The sequence below is a fragment of the Oncorhynchus gorbuscha genome, linkage group LG08, assembly GCF_021184085.1.
Source record: "Oncorhynchus gorbuscha isolate QuinsamMale2020 ecotype Even-year linkage group LG08, OgorEven_v1.0, whole genome shotgun sequence".
Classification (NCBI taxonomy): Eukaryota; Metazoa; Chordata; class Actinopteri; order Salmoniformes; family Salmonidae; genus Oncorhynchus; species Oncorhynchus gorbuscha.
In genome coordinates this window covers 16,343,836-16,360,338 of record NC_060180.1, presented here as the reverse complement: position 1 = coordinate 16,360,338, position 16,503 = coordinate 16,343,836, and the positions used below count along the sequence as shown (strand labels likewise).

General features: G+C 41.8%; 1 pseudogene; it reads left to right on the top strand.

Annotated features, from left to right (window-relative positions):
- The window catches only part of LOC124041257, a 279,206-nt pseudogene that overhangs the window by 94,641 nt on the left and 168,062 nt on the right, over nucleotides 1–16,503 (top strand).

Sequence of the window (16,503 nt, the reverse complement as noted above, 5' to 3'; positions counted from 1 at the left end):
TGTTGCACTCTGAGTGACTCGCTATGTCGCTATTGTCAAGGGTAATTTGATTGGTTAGGTCTCTAACCTTCTTACTGATTGTAGCTAGACTGACTGTCGCTGGTATTGGTACTGGTGCTCAAAGGGACCAGTTATCCTACAGATTTATTCTGAAATATTATACTACCGGAACATAATGATTGGAGCATTTTACTAGTTGTATTGTAGTTGAACCTACACATGGCAAGGAATGATTATTGTTGCCATTTGTTTTGGAGGTGGACAAGTCCACTGGACTTCCTTTACGACCAGTGTGGTACACCTCAGTACTATCTTAGATGTGTTCTAAGATAATCCCCGTCTAGGGGCCTGTCTGCTCCTCACTGTTCTCATAGGGGGAGTTTACAACTAGATTTAATTTATGCTCTGGCGGCCTCATACGGTGTTGTCCGTAGTCTCGACCCCCCCACCGGCCTCGATGAGGCTCATTATGGGTCTGGGATACCCTTTGTGTCTTGGGACCCCCCCCACCAGCGGGTGGTGTTGGTATCTGAGGCGCAAACGAAAAGGTCGGACCCTATGTATGAGTTGTCAGTGGCCGCAGTTGTTATGAGAATGGCTGTAACCCTTCAACCAAATCTTCTGGTGTTTGTGCTTCAAAACGCTCAGTGGCTGTAGAGGCATGTCAGTCACCACCGCATCCGCGTGTGGCAACCTCTTCAGTACCTGCGAACTGAGATGAGGATATCGGTCTGTGATATTACAAAGTCTTTCACCAGTGGGAGTCATCGGGTCAGTTGCTGGTCTGATGCCATTAGTGACATTGTAAGGGGTGACAGTCCCCAACAAAGCGGAAGGTGTATCATCGGAATCAGAGTATCAATGTTTTTCTTGCGGAGACGGCCACAGTGCTTGCGGAAGTGTCCGAAGGGCCGGAGAACTTAATCTCAACTACTGTTTTGCACGACTAGGAAGTTGCTTATTCACAGAGACAGCTGGCTCGAAATCATGAAAAGAATGGTCAATCAGGTTGGCTGATGGAATGTGTCGAGATATCGTAATATCTCCTTGGATCGGATTCTGCCCCAAGAGGTTTTTAAACATCTTTTTCCCAAGGGGTGTTTTCGACAGATACCCCTCGTGAATGACTGCATTGCAGCTAGCGTTAGGGGAAGACAGTGTGGTCAGTGGAGAAGGCACGGTGGCCTGTGACAATACCTGGATGGTTTTCCAATCCATCAATGGGAGTAACTGATCCATCAAGTCTGCTCCAAGTAGCACGGTTACAGTTTCGAGGCTGGTAACATACACAGGGTGAACGAGGCAGGTAACATACACAGGGTGAACGAGCAATACGTCCTGGAAGTGTAGTTTCAGCATGACTCTCAGTGTGAGAGGCGAGGTAGTCTGAGTGACCCCTCCAAGTGTACTGTCGCCTCGTTCCACTTTTAACCAACATTTAGTTGGTTTCAAAGCCTTTTTGAGATCATCAAACAATGTTTGAGAGATGAGTGATATTGTTGCACCCGAATCGATTAGCGCATGACAAGTTAAGCAGTCCTCCAGGGCTGTTTCCAGGTATGGCCGTTTAGATTTGTGGTTAGTGGACATATTCCCCACAAAGTGGAGTGGTCGTTCGCAACGACATGATGTGCCATTTCTGTTCAAGGTGGAAGCAGATGGACTTTTCTGATTTTGAGTGGGCTTCGCTTTAACGAAGCGTTTGACCTTTTCCTTCGCAACCTTTGTATCAGAGTCTATAGACAAAGCCCGGGGTCTTGTTTCTTGATCAAGTGGGCCCTGGATAGGGTCTTGAATGAGAACGGGAGAAATTTGAACTTTAACGTCCTTGCTATGTGTGTTAATTCCTGCGGACCTTGTGTCCGGTAATTCCCCGTCTAGTCCTTTTCTCAAATCGTTCTTGCTTCAGTTCTTCCCGTAGTGGAACTGCTGGAGAACATTGGTCGACGTTTTGATCGTGCTTCAACCCTTTGTTACCCTTGTGCTCTGACACTTTTTGTGGGTTGGGTGCAGGAACATAGCGAACAGGTCGATTGTAGCGGTAGTTATGTTGATGGCGACATACTTTACAGTTATTTCGACCGTGGAGGTTATTGGAATCATGGTTTCGTGGTAGAAACTGTTGTTGTGTGTCATCTCTCAACGCTCCAATACCTGATAATACACCCTCTAACTGGAGTGAGTGCTCCTGGTCAAACTTCAAAACCGAGTGGTCAGGGCTCTTAGCGTTGTGAACTTTTGATGCCTCAAAAGCTGCGCTTGCAAGCTCTCTGAGTTGAAAGATAGGCAAGCCAACGTGGGCGGCAGGGCCCAAGTAGGTAATGAAGGTAGGATACATGTTCGACAGGAACATTTGTTTAAAAGGTAACAGGTCTTCCATGCCTGTTTCAGTGAGTAGGCCATTGTAAGCTGAACGAAGCCTATGATAGTAAGCTTGTGGGTGTTCGTTCCAAGCATGTTTGACGGTGTTAGCCAGTGGACTATCGTGTTTGCGAGTCTCGGAACCACTGAATTCTAATTTTAAAGCTGTGGCAAGTTTAGCGTAGTCATTTAGCACGTGTTGCTGTTGTAGACGAATGAACCTTGTCACGTGTCTATTCGACGTTGGCTTCAACAGGTAAACCCTGTCAGAAACCGTAGCATTCGGGTAGCCATCCAACGCGTCCTCTATGTTAGCTAGGAACGCCTCAGTATCGTTTGGCTGACCTGGAACGGGGTCAAAGGTGGGGAAATTCTTGATGAGTTTGTCAAGGTAGAGCGTGATCATTCTGGAGTTCCTCCAGATGGTACCCAAGGGTGGTATTCTGCTGCATTGCAGAGTCCACTTGAGCGCTTAGACTTCTGATTTTGGACATGTGAGTGTCACACTTGCTCCTCTCGGTCTCAAACTTATCTGTCATGGTTTGCAGATAGAGGTCTTGAGTACGGAGCAAGAGATTCAGTGATGATATTTCCTCTGCTTGCTTAGAAATCAATAATTCCATCTTCATCACCTGAGTTCTCTCATCATTCATTTGGTCAGCGACTTCAATGAGTTCTGCTGATTTGTCATCCAACTTGTCATTGTGTTCATTAACTGATCATGTTTGGTCTGCAGCGTTTTTGAGTAGAACCGTGTTACTTTGTGGTCCTTCTGTAGCTCATTTGGTAGAGCATGGCGCTTGTAACGCCAGGGTAGTGGGTTTGATTCCCGGGACCACCCATACGTAGAATGTATGCACACATGACTGTAAGTCGCTTTGGATAAAAGCGTCTGCTAAATGGCATATATATATATATATACTTTGAGTAATGTTCAACAAAACTGCATGCATGTTATCAAGTTGAGCGCTCCTGTTTGTAGATAATTCTTCAGATTTATCTAGTTTGTCGTGAACGTCATCGTATTTAGTTTTGGCTAAATCGAGTTGTTCCTGTAGCATATGATTTTCTTCCTGTAGAAGACAATTTTGTTGAAGAGCTTGTGCTTGTTCATCGTCATACTTTTTTGCAATTACATTTAATTGTTCAGTTTTCAAGCGCAGTTCCATAGCTAGCAGGTTCTCTCCCTCTGTCCCTTTATGTCTCCCATTACCTGCTTGTGCTTCAGCTGTGCACTGCGGTATTGGACAGATGCCAATCTTGGGTGGCAAGACCTCAGGGCTAGACTGGAGAGAACCTTTACGAGGCCTGCGTCCAATGGTTGATTTTGGAAAGCGTTGTTGTCTGCTTTTCCACTAATGGCATAATTAGGTCAGAGATCAATCCATTTGCAGCCTCATAATGTGCAACCCCCTCTGATTGCTTGCACATTATTAGAACATTTTGAAATAAAAAAATGTTTTCCTAATTTTCCAGTTTGGTTTTGGAATATATTGGGAGCTGCAAAGATGATTTTAATCAGATTTTACTGATTGATCAAATGTAATGAATAATCAAACCTGTATAGGCTATCTGGGAATTAAATTTTAAATTCACCTGGTAAGTTGGTTCATCTAGGTTACTATTGCAAAGTTTAAGGTGTCTATTTAATTGAAAGAACCTAGAAAGGTATGTCCGACAATTTAAATAAATAAATTGAATGAGACGATAATACCCAAGCAATTGAGATTGCTGGATTATTTTAACGTGATCCACGTTTGGATTTCCAACGCTTATTTTAAGAGATGTACTTCCGATTCTTCACTACCGGTGATGCTGAATGCTGAAATCAAACGGAAGTACAAAGGGCGGGGCTTTCGTCGCACAAGGCTGATGAATTTAAACGGAACACAGGAAGTTGATATGTGTCTGTTACTTGACCTCTATGAAGCATTTATTTAGGCTTCAATCTGAGGTTCAGTTAACTCTAATGAACTTATCATCTGGAGCAGAGGTAACTCTGGGTCTTCCTTTCCTGTGGCGATCCTCATTAGAGCCAGTTTCATCATAGCACTTGATAGTTTTTGCGACTGCACTTGAAGAAACTTTCGAAGTTCTTGATATTTTCAGTATTGACTGACCTTCATGTATTAAAGTAATGACGGACTGTCATTTCCCTTTGCTTATTTGAGGTGTTCTTGCCATAATATGGACTTGGTCTTTTACCAAATAGGGCTATCTTCTATGTATCACCCCTACCTTGTCACAACACAACTGATTGGCTCAAACACATTAGGAAAGAGTAGGAAAGAAATTCCACAAATGAACTTTTAACAAGGTACACCTGTTAATTGAAAAGCATTCCAGGTGACTACCTCATGAAGCTGGTTGAGAGAATGCCAGGAGTGTGCAAAGCTGTCATCAAGGCAAAGAGTGGCTACTTTGAAGAATCTCAAATATAAAATATATTTTGTTTTGTTGAACACTTTTTTGGTTACTTAATGATTCCTTGTGTTATTTCTTAGTTTTGATGTCTTTACTATTATTATACAATGTATAAAATAGTAAAACATAAATAAAAACCCTTGAATGAGAAGATATGTCCAAATCTTATACTGGTTTTGTAAATGCAAGCAGAGATTACTGCATATGCCTTGCTACATTACTTCTGAGTATATGTACTTTGTCTTGCAATTTTTTTTTCAAAAGGTGGCTCCACATTAACAAGGTCAGAAGGTTTTGTGGTGGAGTCATGGTACCCGAACAAGCATGCCAATCAAACAAGACACAATCGGTTGGTTTCCTCCAGCCAATTCCAAGCCCAGAACTCCAAGGCTGTGTTTCTAGAGGCATCTGAGCAGAGAGAGAGAATGTCTGGCCAGTGCTCGAGTACTGCAGTATCGGATTCTAATCATTCTAATCCTGATTCAAAAACAAGGATGAAAATCATCTAAAACTTAAGTGGCTCTTGAGGAACAGAATTTGGTCATGCCTGGGGTGAGCTATGATGTAGCTTTCTCCACAAAGGGATTCAGAAGTTTTGGAGAGTATGTGGACCCTGATAATTATGCTGCTGTGTAACTGTTAGTTGAGGCATAGTGCTTGCAACACCAGCGTTAATGGTTTGGTGTTTGCATGGGTGACATACTGGACATAAATCTGTTAAATAAATTTAAGTTGCAATGGATAAAAGTGTTATGCTAAATTACAATATAACATACTTCTTCTGTGCAGGCACAGTTCTGGTGGAGAATATGCAGATCAACGGGAGAGCAGAGGACCCAGACAGGACCATCTCTCTGATCCTGCTTGACAACTATGCCTACTGGGTCATCCTGGATCCCCTCAGACAGAGACTGTTCCTCAACAGCACTGGACGTGTCCTGGACAGAGATGTGAGTATGGACCTGGGTTTGGATACTGTTAGTAGAGGAAAAGGCTTTTACATTTTAAAAAATTGCAAGCACAGGCACACTTGCCTACACACACACACATACACAGTTCCACTGATACTTAAATTGTATGCAAATACATTGTAAGCTCTCCAAAACGCATTGATATTCCAAAACCACACAATTATTTTATTATATATATATATATATATTTTTAATTCATGGGTTGGGGGGTAGAATTGATATTGCAGATAGATTGTGGCTTCCATCAATGTAATTGCCTGGATCATTTCCAATCCCCCATATACATATATTTTTGAATATGGTTTCCTTATTATTTTCCCCTAACCCTACCACCCCTGCCCTAATTGGAGTGAACTAATGGACAACACCACTTAGTCTTATTGATTTGAGAAAATAAGACAGGCCTTCTGCATGCTGGAAAGGTTCATCAATGTTTAACTGTTTTTCACAACGAGAACAGTTTGGCCACTCTAAATACTGGTATCAAAACAAGTCCAATAAAGTTTAAAGTGCTATACAGAACTCACTGTTTTGAGGCTCCTGGTTTGATTGCACTGCAATTTCCTCATTGTAAGGAAAAATCAGTTCTGTTGGATTGATTTGTAACCTCTGCCTCCTTGTCTTGGAGCCCATCCACCACTTCCCTGTTCAGTCTGTAAAATCCCAGGACACTGTGAGGTAGAAAAGCATTCTTTATGTGGCTGTGTTGGAAACATTTGGAACTAATCATCTACTGAGTGTGTTCGAGCAGTGTGACAATGTATTTTACAAAGATGATTGCATAATCATTGGTTTATTGAATTGGTTGAATTCTTGTATCTCTTTCTCTTGCTCTCTCTTCTCTCTCTCACTCTCTCACTCTCTTTCTCACCCTCAGCCCCCTTCCTCTATCACTACAATCGTGGTGAAGGTCCAGTGTACCAGTGAGCTGGTTGGGACAGTGATTCTTCACGAGGTCCGGATTGTAGTCAGGGACAAAAATGACAACACACCTCGCTTTCAGCAGCCACGCTACTATGTGGCCGTCAACGAGGTGAGCGAGAGGGAGAGAGAGTTACTACAACAATTGTTGCTTTTTGCTTTAGTGAGCATATCTTTCTGCCTCGGGTAAGTAATTCAGCCTGGCATGACCCTTCCCACAGAGGTCAGCGAAGCCCAGAGGCCTTACAGACAGTGACTCCTATACAGATTACCGTTGAAGCAATTATGTAGTACATTAATGCTTCATTATTTCAATTACAAAGAAAGGTCAAGGTTTGGTCATCATTGAAGTTAAGGACCTTTGTTGATTTAGGCACAGTGGAATAGAGTGTAGACTAGGCTACTCTGCAGTAACAGGAGTATTTTGCACTCGGTTCACATTTAACATTTACATTTAAGTCATTTAGCAGACGCTCTTATCCAGAGCGACTTACAAATTGGTGCATTCACCTTATGACATCGAGTGGAACAGTCACTTTACAATAGTGCATCTAAATCTTAAAGGGGGGGGTGAGAGGGATTACTTATCCTATCCTAGGACATCTTATTTTTCTCAGTTTTTTTTCTCTGTTACGCCTTCTGCATGGAGACAGAGTAAAACATGACAACAGCTATTCTACGCATATTAGGCAGCAGCTTCCGAGAATAACAAAACAATAGCAGGTCCTTAGATCTCCTGGATATCTGTTCTTCCTCTATTGCATGAAATTGTTCTGACGCATGGACGGTATCACGCTAGTTATGCGTTCCCAGTGAATCATGGGGTTCCTGTCTGTGTTCTCTGCGTGTATTAGATGTCACCATACTCCCTATCTAACCCAGAGAGCTCAACGATGCTAGTGTGTGCATGTTTTATTTACAACAAAGTGATAGCTGCATGAGTCAGTACTCTCCCTACCAGTCCATACAGAGAGCACAGTGGAATATCACATTTTATCCAACGGGTGGGTCTAATGCTGAATGGCTAAAACTGCAGTTCCAGCCGGTGTCTATTCCACAAGTTACCACCGGCTAAATCTACAACGTTAAAATGCCTATTTACTCTGTTCCATCTGACTGCGTAATCAACTATCTCATCAACCCAGCCAGGCAATTTATAATCTTGATCTCCACTATAAAAACACACATTTCTTTTAGACTAACATTTAGTTTTCAACAGCAGAAATGTGTATAAACCTTGCTGTCTGTCTCTCCAACTTTTGCAACATTGTTTCAGTATTCAAATTCGATCTCCAACTGTCGCAAAGTAATGAACGTGTTGGGGATCAGGATGAGACAGACTTGCAGGCAGCTTTTCTCAGCCAGTTGAAATCAAGAATCAGCTAAATTTTTAATGGATTTATACAAATAAATGTCAATAGAAAACAGATAAAATGCAGCTAGTTTGCAGTCTCTCCAGCTTCAGTTTGAAGTGATTATGTTAGTTGTGTTGTTGGCGAGCTCCTGTGAACAACCCTGTTCTGACGAGAGAGCACATTTTCTATGCCTGGTGAAATCGCACATCATTAACTCATTAGTTCACAGTTTAAACAAATGCAAATGTAACTACATTTGCACTGTTTGATGTGACTGTAAGTTAGACGTAGTTGGCTAGCTGGCAAGCAAGGGATAAGAACATTGCCAGTCAGTATGGCAATGAAACATTTAGAACGAACGACTGGGTCGCGTCCATAGATATAGAACAAAAAGACTGAACAACTGGGTCGTGTCTCTGGCAACCGAACCAATAGAACGAACAACCAGCCAGCTTTGGTAGCAACCCTAGATTTGTGTCGGGACTATATATTGTGGAAGGATGAAATAGTATGAATAAATTCCCATTGTATAAAAGTTACAATTCCCCCGAAAATGGTGTTTGGAGGATATGTTGGTACAGTTAACCAATACCCATATTATGTCATGTTTCATGTTTTGTGTCGACCCCAGGAAGAGTAGTTGCTGCTTTTGCAACAGCTAATGGGGATCCTAATAAAATACCAAATACCAAAATACCTGTGCCAATATATCCTCCAACACCGGATTCTCTTAAATATTTTGCATTAGGCATCAATGTGTTTAGAACGATATAATATGTTTAATCAAAAACAGCCAGTGATATCTACACCTACAGCAAATTGACTTTTGGCTGCAATTTGCAGTATAACTTTTTTTTTTACCACAAACTGTTATATACCTACAGTATGCTTGAATTAAACTTACATTTTGACCAAAACGTCTGCAGAAATGAACAAACAAGCTAATTATGTGGATACAGAATGTGCATTCACATTTGATGATTGATTTTAATCTCCTACATTTGCTGAGATAGCTCTCTGAAATTACCATGGTTCTCATCCATCATATCTCGCAGCTGTCAGAGGAAATACATTTAATTTACTGTTGAGTGTCACTGTCAAATACACTAGTTATTTCTCTGATTCTCTTTTCCAAAATGTCATCACATTAATGACACTGGACATTATTTCAGCAAGCTTTTGATATGTCCAGATATCAGATCTTAATTTGAGCCAGTTTGCTACAGTTGGAAAATAATCCTGCAGCAACAGGAAATATGAACTATTATGTGGATTAAAATAATGGACATTTTTGTAGAGGTTGATACATTTTTTTTGTTTGGGCAAATCAAGTCTGAAATGTCAAAGTGGAAATTACAAACTTTAGAAGGCTTTTTAAACCTCAAATACACTTAAAATGTGCAAATTCTCAGCAAAAAAAAGTGAACAAATTAAGATCCTACATAAGACGCCTGTATCGAGAGCCTCCGAGTCAGACAACCATGACTTTTGTCTCCTTTGTTGACACTTCCTATGTTCTTCACTCTAAGTTCCTGTCAGTGTGTATTATCCCAGGAAACATTACTCCCTGAAAAGTGTTCTGAATCAGACTCCACTGCTGTCAAACCTCTCCTGAACTGAGCTCAACTCCCCTCAGGCCCCCAGGTGCTCTAGAACACAGCTCTCTGGAGGCCCCTCTCTCTGCAGCATCTCTCTGAGAGGTTGTTATGGCTGTCAGTGTGGTGCTGAGGCCCCAGAGAAATACTCATCCACAGCTGCCGACGAAAACATTTTCAGTTCAAATCAGTGCATTCATTCACTCTTCCTAACAACAAAGGTCTCCACTTCTTGCACTTCTGTCAGTATTTGGCCACCTTCCATAGAAGACACTGTGTTCCTGCGATCTTGGGAGGGGTCAGTAATATCAGTGAAATGTAAAATATAGCGTTGTTACAATGTCCAGACAGAGGGACATGCCTGTTGATAGTATTCTGTCTCTATCTCTGCCTCCAGCTCACTCCTGCCGGGACCACCATATTCACAGGCTTCAGTGGAGAAAATGGGGCCACAGACATCGATGACGGGCCCAACGGACAGATAGAATATGGCATCCAGTACAACCCCAATGACCCAGTACGTGGATGTAATGATTACTGACTGCAGATTTTGACTTACTGAAGCTATACGACAATGGGACAGCGGAACAATGTCTGTTGACAGTGAAACCTATGACTGAACACTGTCTGTCTGTCTCTCTCTCTTTCTCTCGCCCTCTCTGTCTCTTTTTTCTTTCTCAGGTGTCTAATACAACTGTGGTTGTAGGGAATACTCTCTCTGGAAACATTGTTCTGGCTGAGAGACTAAACTACGAAGAGAAAACACGCTACCTGGTCATTGTTAAAGCCAATGTGAGACACTTTGTTTGTTTGTTTGTTTGTGCTCCAGAAGTGTGTGCATACGCATGTGTGTTTGTGCATATTAAATATTAATGAACAATATGTTTTACTTGGTGTCATTGTAGTGAATTGACAGTGAGATGGATCTGTTTGTTTTCTACTCTGGCTAAGAGAATGGATTGGCGTTTTGCGAAGGTTTTGGACTGAATGGTTGGTTTAGGGCCTTGTTTTGTTTAAAGTATTAAGTGCTGATGTTTAGAATATAGGGTAAATTGCTGATTGTTACTTTGTTTGGTTTATGCTTCATTAAGTGTGCCATTGCCAGATAAACCAAAACCTTACTACAATGAACAAAAATATAAAGGCAACATGCAACAATTTCTAAGATTTTACTGAGTTACGGTTCATACAGTGGCTTGCCCCATTTTGTTGCCTTACAACCTGGAATTAAAATGGATTTTGGGGGTTTGTATCATTTGATTTACACAAAATTTACACAACATTTGAAGATGCAAAATATTTTTTATTGTGAAACAAACAAGAAATAAGACAAAAAAACCCTGAAAACATCAGTGTGCATAACTATTCAGCCCCCCAAAAAAAATAAAAAATAATTCTTCACTTTGTAGAGCCACCTTTTGCAGAAATTACAGCGGCAAGTCTCTTGGGGTATGTCTCTATGAGCTTTGCACATATAGCCACAGTGATTTTTGCCCATTCGGCAAAACTGCTACAACTCCTTCAAGTTGGATCGGTTCCGCTGGTGTACAGCAATCTTTAAGTCATTCCACAGATTCTCAATTGGATTGAGGTCTGGGCTTTGACTAGGCCATTCCAAGACATTTAAATGTGTCCCCTTAAAACACTTGGGTGTTGCTTTAGCAGTATGCTTAGGGTCATTGTCCTGCTGGAAGGTTAACCTCCGTCCCATTTTTTAATCTCTGGAAGACTGAAACAGGTTTCCCTCAAGAATTTCCCTGTATCTAGCGGCATCCACCATTCTTTCAATTTTGACCAGTTTCCCAGTCCCTGACAATGAAAAACATCCCCACACATGATGCTGCCACTACCATGCTTCACTGTGGGGATGGTGTTCTCGGGTGATGAGAGGTGTTTGGTTTGTGCCAGACATAGCATTTTCCTTAATGGCTAAAAAGGCTATGGTATAGTCTCATCTGACCAGAGTACCTTCTTTCATATGGTTTGGCAAACAATACATTTTCTTTAAGCAATGGCTTTTTCTGGTCACTCTTCCATAAAGCCCAGCTCTGTGGAGTGTACGGCTTAAAGTGGTCCTATGGACAGATACTCCAATCTCCACTGTGGAGTTTAGCAACTCCTTCAGGGTTATCTTTGGTCTCTTTTTTGCCTCTCTGATTAATGTCCTCCTTGCCTGATCCGTGAGTTTTGGTGGGCGGCCCTCTCTTGGCAGGTTTCTTGTGTTGCCGTCTTTTATAATGGATTTAATGGTGCTCCATGGGATGTTCAACGTTTCTGATCTCTTTTTATAACCCAACCCTGATCTGTACTTCTCCACAACTTTGGCCCTGACCTGTTTGGAGAGCTCCTTGGTCTTCATGGTGCCACTTGCTTGGTGGTGCCCCTTGTTTTGGGGTGTTGCAGACTCTGGGGCCTTTCAGAACAGGTGTATATATACTGAGATCATGTGACACTTAGATTGCCCACAGGTGGACTTTGTTTAACTACTTATGTGACTTCTGAAGGTAATTGGTATCACCATATCTTATTTAGAAGCTTAAAATATAGGTTGTAATGAACAGCATAGGTAAAACGCCAAAAAGGATTAATCATTTTGCAAGGCACTGTATAAGGAAATCAGTCGATTGAAATCAATTAATTAGGCCCTAATCTATGGATTTCACATGACTGGGAATACAGATATCCATCTGTTAGTCACAGATATCTTCAAGAAAAAGTAGGGGTGAGGAAAACCAGTCAGTATCTGATGTGACCACCATTTGCCTTATGCAGTGCAACACATCTCCATCGCATAGAGTTGATCAGCCTGTTGATTGTGGCCTGTGGAATGTTATTCCACTCCTCTTCAATGGCTTCAGTGGCATTGTGTTGTGTGACGAAACTGCACATTTTAGACAGGCCTTTTATTGTCCCCAACACAAGGTGCACTTGTGTAATGATCATGTTATTTAATCAGCTTCTTGATATGCCACACTTGTCAGGTAGATGGATTATCTTGGCAAAGGAGAAATGCTCACTAACAGGGATGTGAACCAATTTGTGCATAAAATTTGAGATAAATACGATTTTTGTAAGTATTTCTGAGATCTTTTGTTTCAGCTCATGAAACATGGGATCAACACTTGTTGCATTTTATTTTTTTGTTCTGTGTAGTTACTATTTGTTGTTACTGAAATTAAAATGTACATAATTGGTAGGAAAGATAGCAGCTGTTGCAGATGACACATTTGCAATTAAAGCGCAAAGCTTTTTACAAAGCCTCTATACGCTTTGATTGTTTGACTGTTTTTAATTCTTTTCTTGACTGACATGGTGTTCTAATCCTAGAATAAAAGCAGCACAATGATCATTGATTTGTTGTGGTTATGTAGATATTTGTGTTCTGGATTATGAAAGGATGGAGACAGCTCCTCATCAAGAGACCATTGTTTATTCCTTAACAAGAAACAAATCCACAAACAATCAAAGTTCAAATAGCCTACAAGTTACATAGCCCATAACTACTTTTAGTCCAGAACGACCTAACTGAAAGGTCAGTCCCTTTTTCCTGTTTCCATTACTATTTATTTCCAAATTTGCATAACGACTCCAGGCTCTCTTTGGAGCTCTGTCAGATAACTGTTCGTAGGCTAACAGCCTAACATATCAGGACTTATTTAATTAGAACTTTAATAAGAGGAAGGGCAGTGGCTCCCAGACTCCCAGCAGGCCACATTAGATATTGGAAATCAAGTGGCTCTAATGAGACTGGTTTAAATGCTTAGGTTTTTAATAAATGCATTTTTATAAAAGATGTAGTGTGGCCTTGCTTATTACTGCTGGTCATTAGCCGTGAAGAGTCCCTGACAAGGATTATGAATCAGGCACTGTAATGCTACAGAATTATATTTTAAGTAGAGCGATGGTACATTAATATATATTTCTCAACCCATTATGATCACTAATATTACAAAGTTGATCATGGAATTGAAAAGAGAAATTGGTCTCCTTTGATTGATTTTGATGATATTTCAATGTGTTATTCATTAATAGCTTTGGTAAGTAATCATGTTGACTTGCATCCTACAGGACCGTGCCCCGTACGATGCCAATAGGCGGACCGCTACGACCACATTGACAATAGACGTTCTGGATGGAGATGACCTGGGCCCCATGTTCCTGCCCTGTGTCCTGGTCAACAACACCCACGACTGCAACCCAGTCACCTACCGAGTCACCATACCAGAATTCACCAAACCGGTACAAAACACACTGTGTGTGTATGTTTTTGGTTTTGCTATCCTGGTTACCAGAAGTCCTCACAAGGATAGTAAAACAAGAAGTCCTCACAACAACAGTAAAACAAGGACATTTGACCAATTCCCACAAGGTATAAGGCTATTTTATGCTCAGGGGTAATGTTTAGGGTTAGGTTAGTGGGGGTATGGGAGGAGGATTAGGCTTTGTGCGCGTGTAAGCGAACAGGTAGTGAGTGAGTGAGTGAGTGAGTGAGTGAGTGAGTGAGTGAGTGAGTGAGTGAGTGAGTGAGTGAGTGAGTGAGTGAGTGAGTGAGTGAGTGAGTGAGTGAGTGAGTGAGTGTCAGGCAGGTGATGATCTGACAAGTGTGTATATCATAAGTCACAGCGCTATACTGGCACAGACCAGCACCACACTGGCAGAACAGCATGGCAGGAGAGTGGGGAAGTAAATGCCACATCTGCAGTGTTTGAAGTGTGAGCGTGTTCCTCACGCACACTAATCCTTGCTGTTTTGTCTCAGCATGGTCATTTAAAAGCATTTTCTGGTCTGGTGGAACAGCAATTACAGCTGAAGTTTCAGTTAGCTTCAGACTAAAAACACCAGCTGAATTCCGATCAAAAAGCGATAGAGATTGATATAGCTTTGGTAGGAGATGTAGAGCAGAAAGAGATGGAGAGAGGGGTGGGGGTAGTCAGACCGAGGGAAAGAAAGGGGGGGGGGGTGTGGTGGGGTGCTGTGGACCTGACATCTCTCACAGGATGTCAGAAATAAGAGGGAGAGAGAGAAGAGGAAGAGGCCTTTATGAGTGCTGGGAGGTAGTGACCAACTACAGTGTCAAACTGAGATTGGAGTTGCAGAACGTGACAGTCCCATGTGTTTTTTGACAATGGATCTCTGTGTCTTCTCTGCTCACCCTGTGTCACTGGGTCCCTGAGGGAGTTAGAGAGAAATACTTAAAAATATGGTGATAGTGACTGAGAAAGGGAGAAGGAGAGGAGATGGACAGTGACCTAAATAGTTAGAGACATGGATAAAGAGAGAGAAATAGAGAGTCATAGTGAATCCAGTTGTTGGCTGAGAGGAGTCAGGGTGATTTATAATTAATGATAAAAGGTTTGCAGACTGCTAAGTATGCAGGGCCGGGGAGCTGTGTGGATTTCTACAGTACAGTACCCAAAGCTCAGCTTTCTCATCAGTGGAAGAAATGTTGGAAGCTAGAGAGCAGGATGGGAAAGTCTATCTCTTTCTCTCTCTGTCACTTTCTCTATCTCTTGTTCTCTATCTTGCTTTCTCTCTCTCTCGCTCTATTGCTCTCGCTTACTCTCTCTTTCTGTCTCTCTTTCTCTCTCTCTCGCTCTGTCTAATTGTGTCCCCTAAAAGCTTCACTTCAAGTACTGTCTTTTCAAGGTAACAAATTTAGCCAACATCTGAATGTTTCATATTTCCCCAGGCATATAACAATGCCTAGTCTAACATTCTGGTGGCTAAACCTCCTAGGCAAATAGTGCCTAGGCTAACATTCTGGTGGCTAAACCTCCTAGGCATATAGTGCCTAGGCTAACATTCTGATGACTAAACCTCCTAGGCATATAGTGCATAGTCTTAACATGCTGGTGGCTAAACCTCCTAGGAATATAGTGCATAGTCTTAACATGCTGTTGGCTAAACCTCCTAGGAATATAGTGCATAGTCTTAACATTCTGATGACTAAACCTCCGAGGAATATAGTGCATAGTCTTAACATTCTGATGACTAAACCTCCTAGGAATATAGTGCATAGTCTTAACATTCTGATGTCTAAACCTCAGAGGAATATAGTGCATAGTCTTAACATGCTGTTGGCTAAACCTCCTAGGAATATAGTGCATAGTCTTAACATTCTGATGACTAAACCTCCTAGGAATATAGTGCATAGTCTTAACATGCTGTTGGCTAAACCTCCTAGGAATATAGTGCATAGTCTTAACATGCTGTTGGCTAAACCTCCTAGGAATATAGTGCATAGTCTTAACATGCTGTTGGCTAAACCTCCTAGGAATATAGTGCATGGTCTTAACATGCTGGTGGCTAAACCTCCTAGGCATAGAGTGCATAGTCTTAACCTTCTGATGGCTAAACCCCCTATGGGCTCCAAATCATAGGTCTATGACCGGTCGTACACACAGTAGGCCTACTGAATAAATCCAGGCTTTCTAGGTTTCCCATAATTTATATTCCACCTCCAACCCATCTCCCCAACATGACAGAATGAGTGGTGTCAGGTGTAGGAACTTGCCTACCTTGTTTTGTGCAGGCTCCTGTTCCACTGATTCAGACTCTTTAGTTTTGACTACAAATCTTGGTGAATCCAGCCAATAACGGCAATAGTTAGGTTCTAAACTCCGGCTCAGTAATCCAGATGGATACCAAAAGAAAGCTCTAGCTAGATGTATTCACCACACTAGGTTATGCAGCAGTGAGAGCAGATACAGAGTCACAACATATATTTATAACCTCCAACTAGGCCTCCCTTCCCAAACAGACCCCTTTCTGTGTCTAGGATGAACGATCAATCTCTGTGGCTGGGCAGATGGTGTTATCATCCCAGCTTGAGTCCAGTACTCCTTCACGCCTCTCAAAGGTCTTCTTATCAGTCAA